The following is a 14403-nucleotide window of genomic DNA, read 5'->3' on the forward strand; positions in this document are numbered from 1 at the left end:
TGATGGAATTAAGGATAACTTTGAATCTCTCGACTGGCAGTAATTATCTCTTTCTACATTAATGAAAAAATAAGTTTGAAAGAAATGTATCTGTAGGTTGAAAAAAAGGTATTTAATATTTATTTTTCTTTAATATTATCGTTATATATATATATATATATATATATATATATATATATATATATATATATAGAGAGAGAGAGAGAGAGAGAGAGAGATAGACAGATAGATAGATAGATAGATAGATATGTGTAAGACTAGATTACCTATGACAGTTTGGTCACAATCACTATCACTATTCGTTCCAAATTGATTTTATTCAAAAATGTATAAACTGTGATACATGTATTAAGACCTTTTCTTCTATAACTTAAAAGAAGTCTATGCTTTATTTCAATATTATCCTTTTATGCTAATATATTGTAGAACCCCGGGATACAGCATTAAAAATTAGTAACAAAATACAGTACACATGTATATAATAAAAAAATTATTATAAATAACACCGTGATGCGGAGTAAATACCGTAACCAGGAGTCGGGAAAACATCGTATTCAACATCGTAGCTTGAAAAAAAACGTATCGTTGGGTCACCGTATCCCGGGGTTCTATTATTTTGCTATTTAATTTACGTATGCGTTTAGGGTGTTAAGAACCCACAATCTAAATTATAAATCTAAAATATCAAACAATATTAGAGTGAAGAAAGTGATTGAAAGAAAGAAATTTTAGAAGATTCTAACAATAATACTTTTTAGCATAATTCAATCCCAGAACTAAAGTGCATTTTAGCACGTATTCTATGTTCTTAAATTTTATAGGAAAATAGTCTTGAGGAAACAAACGTTGATTAGTTTATATTTAGTACTAGCAGGGAGACCCGACGTTGCCCGGGATTGAATGATGATCAACGATTATTTCACACTCCTATATATATTTATTGTCATCGAAATCCGTGAAATCGCCCGGGAGGAAGCTTCACATGCCTCCATGCAGTAACTTAGTCCAAAATATATGCTATTCTACATTGCACTCTAGAGAACCTACTTTTTCTTTTATAAAATTATTTTATACGAACTTCTTTCCAGTTAATTAAAAAAAACCATTAAGAATTTACGTGCGGGGTTTTGAACTTACAGACCACGTCATGCAAAAAAAGAAAACGTAAATTTTCAAGTCTTATAAAATTCTTAGCTGTTAATGAAAAAAATTAAGAAATTTACGTGCGGAGTTTGAACCTACAGACATGCAAAAAAAAAAACACTATCAACTTACTCATAGTAGAATTTTCACAGCCCGTTGTTCTATCAGTGTTGCTAAGCGACAACATGAAAAAATGGTTTTACCGATGATAGATAAATTAAAATAACGGTTTTGATGATCGATTATCGATAATTATCGGGGTATTCTGAGACACTCGAGACTTATACACTAAAGTTCTGTAAATTTTAAAGAAAATCTGTTCAGCCGTTTCAAAGGAACGAACTCTCTCACACATACAAAGAGGAACGAACTCTCTCACACATACATACACACACAAAGACAAAGTTACATTTATATAAGTGTAGATAATAAAAATATAGATAATGATAATGTACGGCAGATGCATAAATGTTATCATCGATGGAATTTATTGTTTATCTGCTACGTGCGTTTCAGGTAATCTTATGATCGGAAATGAAAAACATGTCGGGAGTGTCAGTTATCTTTATAATAATCTCTGCGATAAGCATAGGAGTAAAGTAAATAATAACGCAAATATATTTCTAAGACTAACTGGTATTTCAATAATAATCACTAGTATTAGCCATCGAGGGGGAAGACGACTATAACTGATATACCTCTCTCTCTCTCTCTCTCTCTCTCTCTCTCTCTCTCTCTCTCTCTCTTTCTGTAAGGTTGTGATCTACGAGGAGAGTGCAATAATGCCCTTAACCCACTTGCAGTTGTCTGATCTACCTGAAACTTTGCATGTGCGATGATTTATATCTCTACAGGTTATGTGGCAAATTACAGCTCTGAACTAATTGTGGTTTCTATTTTACAGTTGTTTGAACTGAGTCAGGTGTGAAATGAGGCATGTTTAATGTCGAGCAGTGATCCGGTTTTTGTATTTGAAAGGACGCACACCACAGAAGACTTTTGATGAAATGAAAGAAACTTAGGGTGATAATGCCCCATCATATGACCTTGTAAAACGTTGGCATCGTGAATTCAAACATGGCTGGAAGTCTGTGGAAACAGCTCCCAGACCTGGTCGCCCCCCTTCTGCCATTGATGAGGCATCTGTCCGTCAAGTTGAGGCTGCCATTTTGGAAGATCGGCGCATTACTATTCGCCAAATAGCCCAAGATGTAAAGATTAGTACAGGGTCTGTGGAAACTATCATTCATGACCATTTGCATATGCATAAGGTGTCTGCCAGATGGATTCCCAGGTTGCTCACACCATTCCAGAAGCAAGAACGCGTCGAGTGCTCGAGGATGAATTTGGAGATGTGCCAAGAAGATGAGTCAAAGTTTTTCAAAACACTGATTACACAGGATGAAACCTGGGTCCATCACTATGATCCAGAGACCAAAGCCCAGTTAATGCAGTAGAAGCACTTGGACTCACCACCTCCAAAGAATGCAAGGATGCAACCCTCCGCTGGCAAGGTCATGCTCACAGTCTTCTGGGACCAGGACGGAGTAGTGATGACAGATTTCCTGGCAAAGGGTACCACAATTACAGGAGCCTATTATGCTTCACTTTTGAGGAAATTAAGGGAAGCTATCAAAATCAAGAGGCGGGACAAGATCAGTAAAGGTACCCTCCTCTTGCAGGACAACACTCCGGTCCACAACTCGCATGTCGCCAGATCAAAAGCATGTGCGTGTGGTTATGAAATCAACACCCATCCTCCCTACTCTCTTGACCTTGCGCCCTCTGACTTTCACCATTTCCCAGCCATGAAGTTGTTTTTTGAAAGGAAAGCGTTTCCCAGATGATGCAGCCTTGATTTCTGAAGTCACGTCGGGGTTGGAGGACCAACCTGGGGTGTTCTAGAAAAATGGTATCCAGAGCTGCATCAAACGATGGGAGAAATGCATAACTCTGGGTGGTTTCTATGTAGAGAAAGACTAATAACTGTGCCAAGTTTCGTTGCTCTACTGCTATGGGAAGTGGGTCAGGGGCATTACTTATTGCACGCCCCTCGTAAGTTGCAAGTGGGCAAAGAATGAAAAAGAACTTCAACTCGCTTTTTTTTGTACAATTACATTTATTTCCTTGTTGTTACGACTGTGACGTCACCTACGTGATCTCGAACGTTATCTCGTTCCGTGTACCACGTCTCTCACGTGATCTCGAACGTTCTTCACGCATTTAACGTGATTTTTTTTTTTTACTTTATTTTTCCCTATCAATGACATCATTTTGCATGCATTTGCATATAGGCATTCGCGCTGTTACATCTCTCTCTTTCCGTACATCTTGGACAACTCTCGACAAGTGCTTCATAACCAGGTTGACACATTGGATCTTGTTAGATCACAAAAGTTGAGTAACGTTGAGCCTGATCTGTACCAGATGGGTGACCGTTTGGAAATATTTATATAAATATGCTAGTGTATCGACACCTCTCTGCAAGAACTGTAAAGCCTAATATCATGTTCTCTAGGCGGGATAAACATGCCACTGGCGATAGCTTGTGAATATAACATTCTTAGAAACTTCCCCCTTCAGAAGAAACTGGCTTAACTGGCCTTGGGTGAATGTCGTTTCGTTCTTTGTTCCTTTCTATAAGACTTTGTTCCATTCTATGAATGTTGCTTCATGAAGCGTGTGATTGGAGAATCCACAACTTTTGCTTCACTGTAGATTGGTAACAAAGGTGCTCGTACAAGTAGTAGCCATTTTGTCGTCAGACAGAATTTAGTGTTAGAGTTGGAAAGCAAAGACAGACAGTATTTTCACACCACATCTTTATTGTATAACTGACTCGTCCCCTCATTAGGTATGAAAGTTTTAATCGTTGTCATCTTCACAGAAATTGCTGAAATGTGCTCGCATTGATGGGTTGATGAACTAATAATAAACAATTATATTGCTATATAACAACCACACTCGTATCTCAACGTTTTAACATTTTGGCGGAATTTTAATTGAAATGAAATGAAATATTTGAAATTCTAAGGAAATTTCAACAAACTTTCATTTTTTAATAAAATTTGACATTTTTAACGAAATTGTAACAAAATTGGATATTTTAATATTTTAAAGAAATTTAACTTTTCAGATTCAAATCGTATCTTAACGAATTGTTAGCATTTTGACAAATTTAACATTTTAATCAATTATCGAAATCCAACATTTCAAGTTTTAATGAAATTTTAACATTTAACCGGAATTTTATATTTCAAATTTTAACGAAATGTTAACATTTAACCGGAATTTAATATTTCAAATTTTAACGAAATGTTAACATTTAAACGGAATTATAAATTTCAAATTCTAACGAAATTTTAACATTTAAACGGAATTTAATATTTCAAATTTTAATGAAATTTTAACATTTAAACGGAATTTAACAACTTTGCGTTTTTAACAAAAATTAATATTTTACAATTTTGGGAAACTTAACATTTAAAATTCTAACGAATATTTTTACAAAATTTAACAATTTTTAGCGACATTTTACTTGCTAAGAAATGTAACATTCAAAATAATTACAAAATATGTTAACATTTTAAGTATATTCAACATTTTGTTTTAATATATTTCTAAAATAAAATTGCGCGATTTCAACTTTACGCAAACGGCATAAAATTATTTTACCTATTGTTCTTTCTTTTAGTGCCTTCTTCATAATTGAAGTTTAGTAATCATTGTTTATGTCCTTTATTATTATTCATTATTGTTTATTATTATTTATTATTGTTTATTATTATTTATTATTGTTTATTATTATTTATTATTGTTTATTATTATTTATTATTGTTTATTATTAAACAACACTTCATCCTCTTTTATATCAGCTGCGTCGTTCAATTCAGATGTGTACAACGCCGCTAATAAAAGTGTGAAAAACTGCGTACTTTCACTTAATTCCTAATTTCAAAATTGTTACAATACATTACAACTGTAAACATATATTAGGTTGGGGAAAAAACAATATCGTTTTTCCCCCATATGTTACTTTATATACGATTTCTGAATTAATTCATTGCTATATATAGCCATGTTATATATCATTTTGAAGCGCGTTTTTTCGCTCTATTGAATCACGTTATTTGCTCCCGTTCTCAATCTCTTCATTCATTTTTTTTTTTTTTTTTTGCAGGCTTTTCAACAGCATGGATAAAATTCAAATCCGCACGATTCTCTTGTTCCAGTTCAAACTAGGCTGAAAAGTAGTTTAGACATCTCATGATATCAATGATACGCTTGGCCCAGGAACCACTAGAGAACGTGTGGCACAACGGTGGTTCAAGAAATTTCGAAATGGTGACGAGAACTTCGAAGAAGAAGACTGCGGTTGATAATGAAGATTTGAAAGCTTAATTGAAGCCGATCCTCACAAAACCACACGAGAAGTTGCTGTTGAACAATACTTTACAACTGTAAATATATGTGTGTGTGTGTGTGTGTGTGTCCAAGAAATTATGTTGTTTATTAATTAATTAATAAATCAATTAAAATAACTAGCAAAAATATGAAACCTCTAGCATATTTACTCGTATATTACTACCCTATTTGCCAAAAGAAAGGAGATAACCATGACATCAGAACAAATACTCCATTACTCCCCACCTGCCAAAATAAGTAAGTAATGCTTTGGAATGATACTATGACAAACAAACATATATACACTCACCCTTAATGGAAAATATAATGCCTAGGATGATGGTTTCACGATACCAGAACAGGCACTAGACTACTGCCTCAAAAGAGGAGTTAATATCTGTAAGGATGTCACCATAGCAACGGAATAGATACTATATTCCTCCAAAAATAAAAGAATAAGGTCATCCCTGAAAAGATAGTAGCATGATCATACATACTACACTACTCTTCGTCAAAAAAAAGGAGTTAGTGTCTGTAAAAATGTACATGCAGAACAAACATATACTACACTATATTCCCCTGAATTGATCATACATTTATGTCCCTTTATTAAATTGCTTCATTCCAGAAATAGAAACAACACTCCATCCTCTTTTATCTCGTTCCGTGCTCCACGTCTCTCGCGTGATCTCGCACGTTTTTCACGTATCTAACGTGATCTTTTTTTTTTAAGTTTATTTTTCCCTATCAGTGACGTCATTTCGCATGCGTTTGCAAATAGGCGTTTGCGCTGTTACATCTCTCTCTTTCTGTTCATCTTGGACATCTCTCGACAAGTGCGTCATAATCACGTTGATACACTGGATTTTGTTAGTTCATTTGAATCATCAGACTAATTCTGATGCATCAAATGAACTGAGCATTATTAATAGAAGTTGAAATGGATGGTGACATTTAATGATATTAAGGCTAAGCTGCTTTAACAATTACAAGAAACCTCTTCAAACACCGATATCCATGGCAAATAACATCTTACTTGAGAATTCTTCCTTCAAACTCCTCGGCTTAACATTCACAGGAAATATGAACTGGAATAAATACATTGAGGACATTTCGAAGTCTGTTGCAAGGAAGGTGGGCTCCCTCTATCGTATTAAAGTATCCTGTACCTCTATAAGGCCACCATTCGCCCATGTATGGAGTATTGTTGCCACATCCGGGTTGGTGCATCTACCACTAGTCTCTCCCTCTTGGATAATGTCCAAAAAAGGGTCTGCAATCGAATAGGTACCACTTTGTCAACTAGGCTCCAACCCCTGTCTCATCGCCACAATGTTGCATCCATGTGTCTGTTTTACAGGTATTTTAATGGAATGTGCTCTGATGAACGCATTGCACTTGCCCCCCCCCTCGACGTACATATCCCCGACAAACCCGATTAGCAACAAAATCCCACCCCTTCATTGTTGAGATCCCTAAATATCAGAAAGTTTTCTACTCTTCCCTAGAACGAATAGACTTTGGAATTCTCTTCCTGTTGCCTGCTTCACAAACTGTACTGATAAGTTTAAACCAACATCTTAATATTTCTTAGGCATGGTCCCAATGAGTAGCTCTTTACGTCCAAATGGCAATATGCCTTGTTTGGGCGTGAAGGGATAAAAAAAAAAGTAATAGTATAATTTATGCTTCAGACAGACAGATAACAAATCTCCATTAGTAATAGATGAATAAAATATATTTGAAGCTGAAATCGTTCTTCTTGTCTTCTACTCCATGAATATACCAACTTACCGTAATAAAAGGATCTATCATCGTATTAGTGAACCCTCCCACTTAGCAGGTATGCAACATTACCTCTTCGTCGCTGTTGACAGTACAGCAACTACAGAAACAATTCGTGCACATTGCTGAGACGTTGGTTGACCACCTAATAACAGTATATTAGCATATTGCATTATAACTAAACCAACGCTTGTCGGCATTGCTCTGTAAATATAGTATAATTGATGGCTGGTTAGTGTTGCCCGACATAACAAGTTGCATAAACCTCGCATTGCATCATCAAAGACATCTGCGCTTGTTTGTTAAATGCAACCTTGTCTATAGAATGACATATATGTATAGTACCCGTTGAAAGTATTTTAACACAGAATGGGGTGTTTAAAAAAAAATGAATGAAATTTGAACGCAAGCAACAATTTACGTTTTGATATGATACCAAATTTTTACTTTTCAAATTGAGGGCGTCCTATATGTTTGGACGCATCTCAAATAAGATTCAAGTATTCAATCTGTACATTTAACGAAACATGTTATTTCGAACAGAAACTTGACTGGCAAAGCATCTTATGGAAATGCATGGACGCATGTAATAATTGCCTCCGGCGAAGAGGTAATATTTTTTATCAATATTGTTGGTTTGTGTAAAGCTAAGCGCCTACATCGCTTGACTAATCGTCGCCAAACTTGGTCAAAATATAGATCATTGTCTAACTTAGAAGTGATTTAATTTGGGGACCTCCAAGTTAAAGGTAAAGCGAAAATCACACTTTTGTCGGTAACTTCATTAACAGAACATTAATTGTAGAGACTCGCTTCTCTATTTTCTATGGTATTGACCTTGAAAGTAGTGATAGGACGATTCAAAAGTTTTTCCAGATTCAGATACAATTACCGATTCTGTTCTTAATTCCTGATTCCGATACAAGTACCGATTCTAAAAATTCTAAATATTTGATTAGAGATTTAGCGCGTTTTAAAATGTTCAAATGACGATAAACCCCTGTGTAATATCTACATATTTTTTTCAAAACGTAAAATACACACTTGGGAGGGGGTGGAGGTATATTACAAGAGTAGATCTTTTTAAATATTTTTCTCATCTGTTTTCCTTGTAATTGATTTTCATGAACATATATGCAAAACAGTGCAGCAACAGAATAGTTAACAAAGCCCGTTCCCATGTCAAGAATGGGTTACCACATAATAATGTTACTATTTAGAAAACTACTCTTTACATTGGGATGGGGAGGGGGCTCTGTTAACTATTCTCCGCCTTTTTCTATGAAAGAATGTTTATATTTTTCTCTCAATTATAACGAATTGGTCGGTTAACACTGATTTACTTTACTGTAAAAAGGAAAACAAGATAATAAAAAGAAAATAAGCAATTATTTTAGAACTTTGAATAAAAAATTAGTTCGTACATAAATTTAACGCGAAATGGTCATCATTTCCAGTCCATTCTAACATTCACTAAGTTTTTTAGCAACAAAACTCATCTAATCTCATCGCTCAAAAATCGAAGATGAAACAAATTATTGGTAAAAAAAATTTAATTTTCGTACGATTGTTGACATTTATTTGATGTATTCTACCAGCATTTTGTTTGATTTTCGTTTGTTTGTTTTTTGTTTTGTTTTGTTTTTGTTTTTGTGTGTGTGTGTGTGTGTGTGTGTGTGTGTGTGTGTGTGTGTGTGTGTGTGTGTGTGTGTGTGTGTGTGTGTGTGTGTGTGTGTGTGTGTGTGTGTGGTTTTTTTTTGCTGCAATTATCAAGGATCTAGGGGCAGCTATTTTTTTTGTTTTGTTCTAATGATTTAGATAAACTTATTGTGAGATTTTCGTTAATATTTTCACTTGTATCTAAAGAGGAAAATATACAATAAACAATTCATTATTTTAGAAGATTCCGATGACCACACAACGACATTGTGAAGCTGCCGTCAGCGAAATTTGAAAACCTTGTTCAGAGCATTTTTGTGAACTTCCCGAGAGGCGGCATAGAAGTAAAAGTCTCTGTGTTGCCTCTCGGGAAGTTCACAAATAAGTGCGAAATGGTTTACTAAGAGAATAAGCAACTGAACTCTAGAATGTTTACTTTGTTACCGTTTTGTTTTTATAAAAACAAAATTAGACTTGGAATGCCAATGATAAATCTGGGATTTTGATTTATAACATGCTGCCTTTAGTCTTATGTTGTAAATGAACAAATTCTAATAAATAATACATCTGTGTTTGTTTCATTTTCGTTGTTTTTTTTTTTTTTTTAGAAAATATTAAAAAGAATCGTTGTCGGAATTTATCTTGACTCCAGATAAAGTCGGCGCTAAAGTAACTAAGCTGAAAAAAGCATGAAACAAAAGAGGGGGAGGGGTAAAGAATAAAATATAAAGGTTTTGATTTGAAACGAAGAAACTTTATTTACAATAAGTTGCAAATTTTTCCCTTTGCGGGCATTAAACTTAAACGCCAAGGTAACATATGAAAAAAGTAACATGTAATGAAAAAATAACAACACTGCTGGTTCTTATAAAGAAGTTGGGTGTATCCATTAACGAATACAACAAGAATATACAAAATAGTAATATCTCCTAATCACACTCGCATATGAAATTAATTTTAGGAGAGTACTCACAATTGAAAGCCAGTTAGGCACGTGCCTTTTTCTTTTTTTTTTTTTTGTTTAAAGTTCTTTTAGAATTTTCCTTCCCTCCATGTTGCATGAAAACCGTAGACACACATGTATTACTGGAGCAAGACCTCGTCGCTTGTCCGGATAGGAAATTCCATAATTCCTTGTCATGTAAAAGGGTGTTTTCTTTAATTTCACTCCTCCTAAAATACGTGCAGAACCGTAGTCACGTAAATAGTTTCCAGAAGTCTGTCTCGTCACAGCCGGGTATTAATTTCTTGCCGAGTTTACTTCTTTGAAGGAGGCTCTTCAAAATTCCCTTTTCAGCACCGGGCAATGAACATGTTCACTCTCCACGTCAGCAGAATTTCAAAAGAGGACGAAATACACGCTGAGCTCGTGACGTCATTACAAAGCTAGGATTTCTCTTTTCTCCAAATTAAAGGGAGTTTCGTACAAACCGAAAATATACGAAACTAAAAATCATAATGAATACAAAATACAAAAAATCATATATAAGAACCAGATAAAAAATAATAAACGTAAACAGGGGAGATGCACCATTATTGGTACAAAAAAAATTCCAACAAATTGTTTTTGCAATCGGAAATTTGGCTCAATTTTTTTTCCGATTCCGATACTGATTCCAATGCCACAAAAAGTTCAGTTTTTTTTTATAATTCCGATTGATAGTCCCAACACTATTTGAAACTAAGCTAGAGCTCGACAAATTAACAGAATTTCAACTAATTATTATTTTTACAAACTTAATGTCTGGATTTGATGCTGTTTGATAACAATACATACAACATTATTAAAATACAACAGTATTAATGCTGGAGTCCCTCAGGGGTCCATCCTGGGCCCAACTCTCTTCCTGATCTACATCAATGATCTCCCAAAACACATACTTTAATCATTCGTTGACATCTATGCTGATGACACGACCATATATGGCAACACATCAAAGGCCGTAAATGACAAAGTTCTCTCTGATACTCTCTCCTCTGATCTTGAGCGCGTGGTACAATGGGGATGAGAGGTGGCTGGTTACTTTTAATGCATCCAAAACCAAGCTTCTATCTTTACATCATCAACGCTCTGATCCTCACCTGGCATCAATTGAAATGGATGACTCTCATCTTGGGGAGGCTCCATGTTTTGACAAGCTTCTGGATTTGACATTTAATCCTAATCTGAAATGGAACACGTAGATCAGGTCTGTTGCCAAGGACGCTTGGAAAATGGTGGGATCCTTCTACCGCTCCAGAAGATATCTCACTACTGATGCAATTCTCTATCTATATAAAAGCCAAGTACGTCCAAGGATGGAGTACTGCTGCCACATCTGGGCAGGAGCTGCTAAAAGCAGCCTATCCTGCCTTGACAGAGTACAAAATAGACTTTGTGACTAAGTGGGGATGCCCTTTTCTCTTCCCTGCAGCTTTTCTTCCATAGAAGAGACGTTGCGAGCCTATCTTTGTTTTATCGTTATTTCCATCGCAAGTGCTCGTCTGAGCTCCAATCTCTCGCCCCCCCCTCGCCAATCTTTCACGAAAAACACCCGTTTAGCTGAAACTGCTGTCATGAATTTTCCCCACTCTTTATCTGTGCCTAAATCCAAACGTAGATTCCATGAGCAGAGCTTCTTTCTCAGAAGTGCACGACTGTGAAACTCTCTTCCGTTTGTCTGTTTCCTACCTGACTACAACTTGGATGTCTTCAAGTCCAACATAAACAAATTTCTGACTAACTGCTCTCTTAAGTAAGACACTCTATCAAATTTCCAATACTAATGATTACAAAATTAATTACTCTATCAAATTTCCAATACTAATGATTACAAAATTAGACTTGGAATGCCAATGATAAATCTGGGATTTTGATTTATAACATGCTGCCTTTAGTCTTATGTTGTAAATGAACAAATTCTAATAAATAATACATCTGTGTTTGTTTCATTTTCGTTGTTTTTTTGTTTTTTTTAGAAAATATTAAAAAGAATCGTTGTCGGAATTTATCTTGACTCCAGATAAAGTCGGCGCTAAAGTAACTAAGCTGAAAAAAGCATGAAACAAAAGAGGGGGAGGGGTAAAGAATAAAATATAAAGGTTTTGATTTGATTATTATAAGAATAAAATATAAAGGTTTTGATTTGACTATCTCATTGATTACTGTACACGCAATAATCCTTATCCTCGAGTGGCTTCCGGACCTTGATAAGTGGTGACCTCCATGTAAAAAAAAAAAACATTTCAGCCTGATCAGATAAATAATTTGTTTTTTTCATAAATAATTTTGTATTAATCAAAAATCAGCTGCAACTTAAAAGTATTAATACCAAAACGATAAAACTCACACTGCAGAATAAAGAAAGGCACATTAAGTATTAAATTCATAAAACTCTAAATATCAATAACCCTTTATATTGGAAATAATTTGAATTATCGTTTTAATGTCATAGAACAAAAATAGTTGTGGGTTGCTATCGATACTCAGATTTTTTATGATGTTGCAAAGCTTTTGGCCAGAGCTGTCAGTCTTATTTTGAGTCTTGAATATTGTTGGATTTTATTTGAATATTTGGTTAGAGTTCACTTGTAGCAGTAACAAACAAACTCCATGTTTTGGCAATTTTCTGCGCTTAACCTTTAATCTGGACCTAAAGTGGAATACATACATCAAATCTGTTGCCAAAGTTGCTGGAAAAATGAGGGATCCTTCTATCGATCCAGTATATATCGACCTGCTGATGCAATTCTTTACCTATATAAAAGCCAGGTACGTCCAAGGATGGAGTATTGCTGTCACATCTGGGCAGGAGCTACTAGGAAGATCTTATCTTGCCTTGACAGAGTTCAGAATAGACTTCGCAGTCTAGTGGGAGATGTCCTTTTCTCTTTCCTGCAACCTCGTTCTCAATGAAGAGACGTTGCGAGCCTGTCTCTGCTTCATCGTTATTCTCATGGAAAGTGCTCAGCTGAGCTCCAATCTATGGAGCCCTCTTGCCAAACATTCATGAGAAACACTCGTCTGGCTGTAAACACTATAAATAATTTCCCCCCACTCTTTATCTGTGCCTAAGCCTAAACGTAGATTCCATGAACAAAGCTTCTTTCTAAGAACTGCACACCTGTCAAACTCTCTTCCGTTTACCTGTTTTTCAGCTGACTCCAATATGGCCGTCTTCAAGTCCAATGTGAACAAGTTATTGATGAGCCGTTCTCCTTAAGTAATCCAATTTACCAAATTTAACGATTACTATGTTATTATCCTTTGACCACTGTACACTCTTTAACCCTTATCTTCGAGTGGCCTCTGGGCCTTGATAAATTGTGATTCCTTTTTAAAAAAAAAAATTATTTGTTGTGCGCGGAGTTGAAATTGGTCTATAGCAATGGCCAACGACTCTTTATCTAAGAGTACATCTTTCAAACTCCTTGGCCTAATGTTCACAGGAAACATGAGTTGGAACAATTACATTGAAGGCATTGCCAGGACCGCTGCAAGAAAGGTGGGCTCTCTCTACCGTGCTAGACAACTACTAACACCCGAAAGTATCCTGTACCTCTATAAGGCCACCATTCGCCCATGTATGGAGTATTGCTGTCACATTTGGGCTGGTGCATCTGCTACTAGTCTCTCGCTCCTTGACAAGGTTCAAAAGAGAGTCGCAAACCTGATAGGCCCTGAACTGGCATCTAAGCTTCAGCCTCTGTCCCATCGACGAAATGTTGCATCCCTCTGCCTTTTCTACAAGTATTTTAGTGGTGAATGCTCTAACGAACTGCAATCACTTGTGCCCCCACGACGTGAGCACCCTCGACAAACCCGACTGGCTGCTAAATCCCACCCCACACTGTAGAGATCCCTAGATGTAAAAGATCTTTCTTCTCCAATAGTTTCTTCCCCAGAACCGCTAGACTTTGGAATTCCATTTCAGGTCCCTGCTTCTCCAACAGTACTAACGTGTTCAAGTGTAACGTGAACCGACATCTTGCTGCCCAAATCCCTACATAGTACCCCAGTAGTTGTTGTCCCTGATGGTAGCCCCCTACACCAAAGTGGCAATTTGCCTTGTTTGGGGTGAAAATGTAATAAAAAAAAAAAAATTTTAAGTGTTAGTCAATCAGGCGACTCGGCATAGTGACTCTCAGATTAACTTTTTACTGGGTTTTGTAAACGGAGGAACATGCACTTATCAACTTTACATTGGCATGAAACAACCTCCTTTTGCCACTCCTTGAGGTAAGGATTGTCTTTTTGGTGTGACCGAAAAATATGATAGCATCACGTCAACAACATGGCACTATTGCTTACGAATTTAGGTAAAAACGGCACCGGAAAAAATGGCACCGGTAAAAACAAAAGTGAATAAAATAGGTAAAAATGGCCCAGGACTGTTTGAGAAGTGCGAGCTAAGCTCTCGGTCCTTTAATTTA

Source organism: Euprymna scolopes, chromosome 2 (assembly GCF_053919585.1).
Source record: "Euprymna scolopes isolate OS-2025 chromosome 2, ASM5391958v1, whole genome shotgun sequence".
Classification (NCBI taxonomy): domain Eukaryota; kingdom Metazoa; phylum Mollusca; class Cephalopoda; order Sepiida; family Sepiolidae; genus Euprymna; species Euprymna scolopes.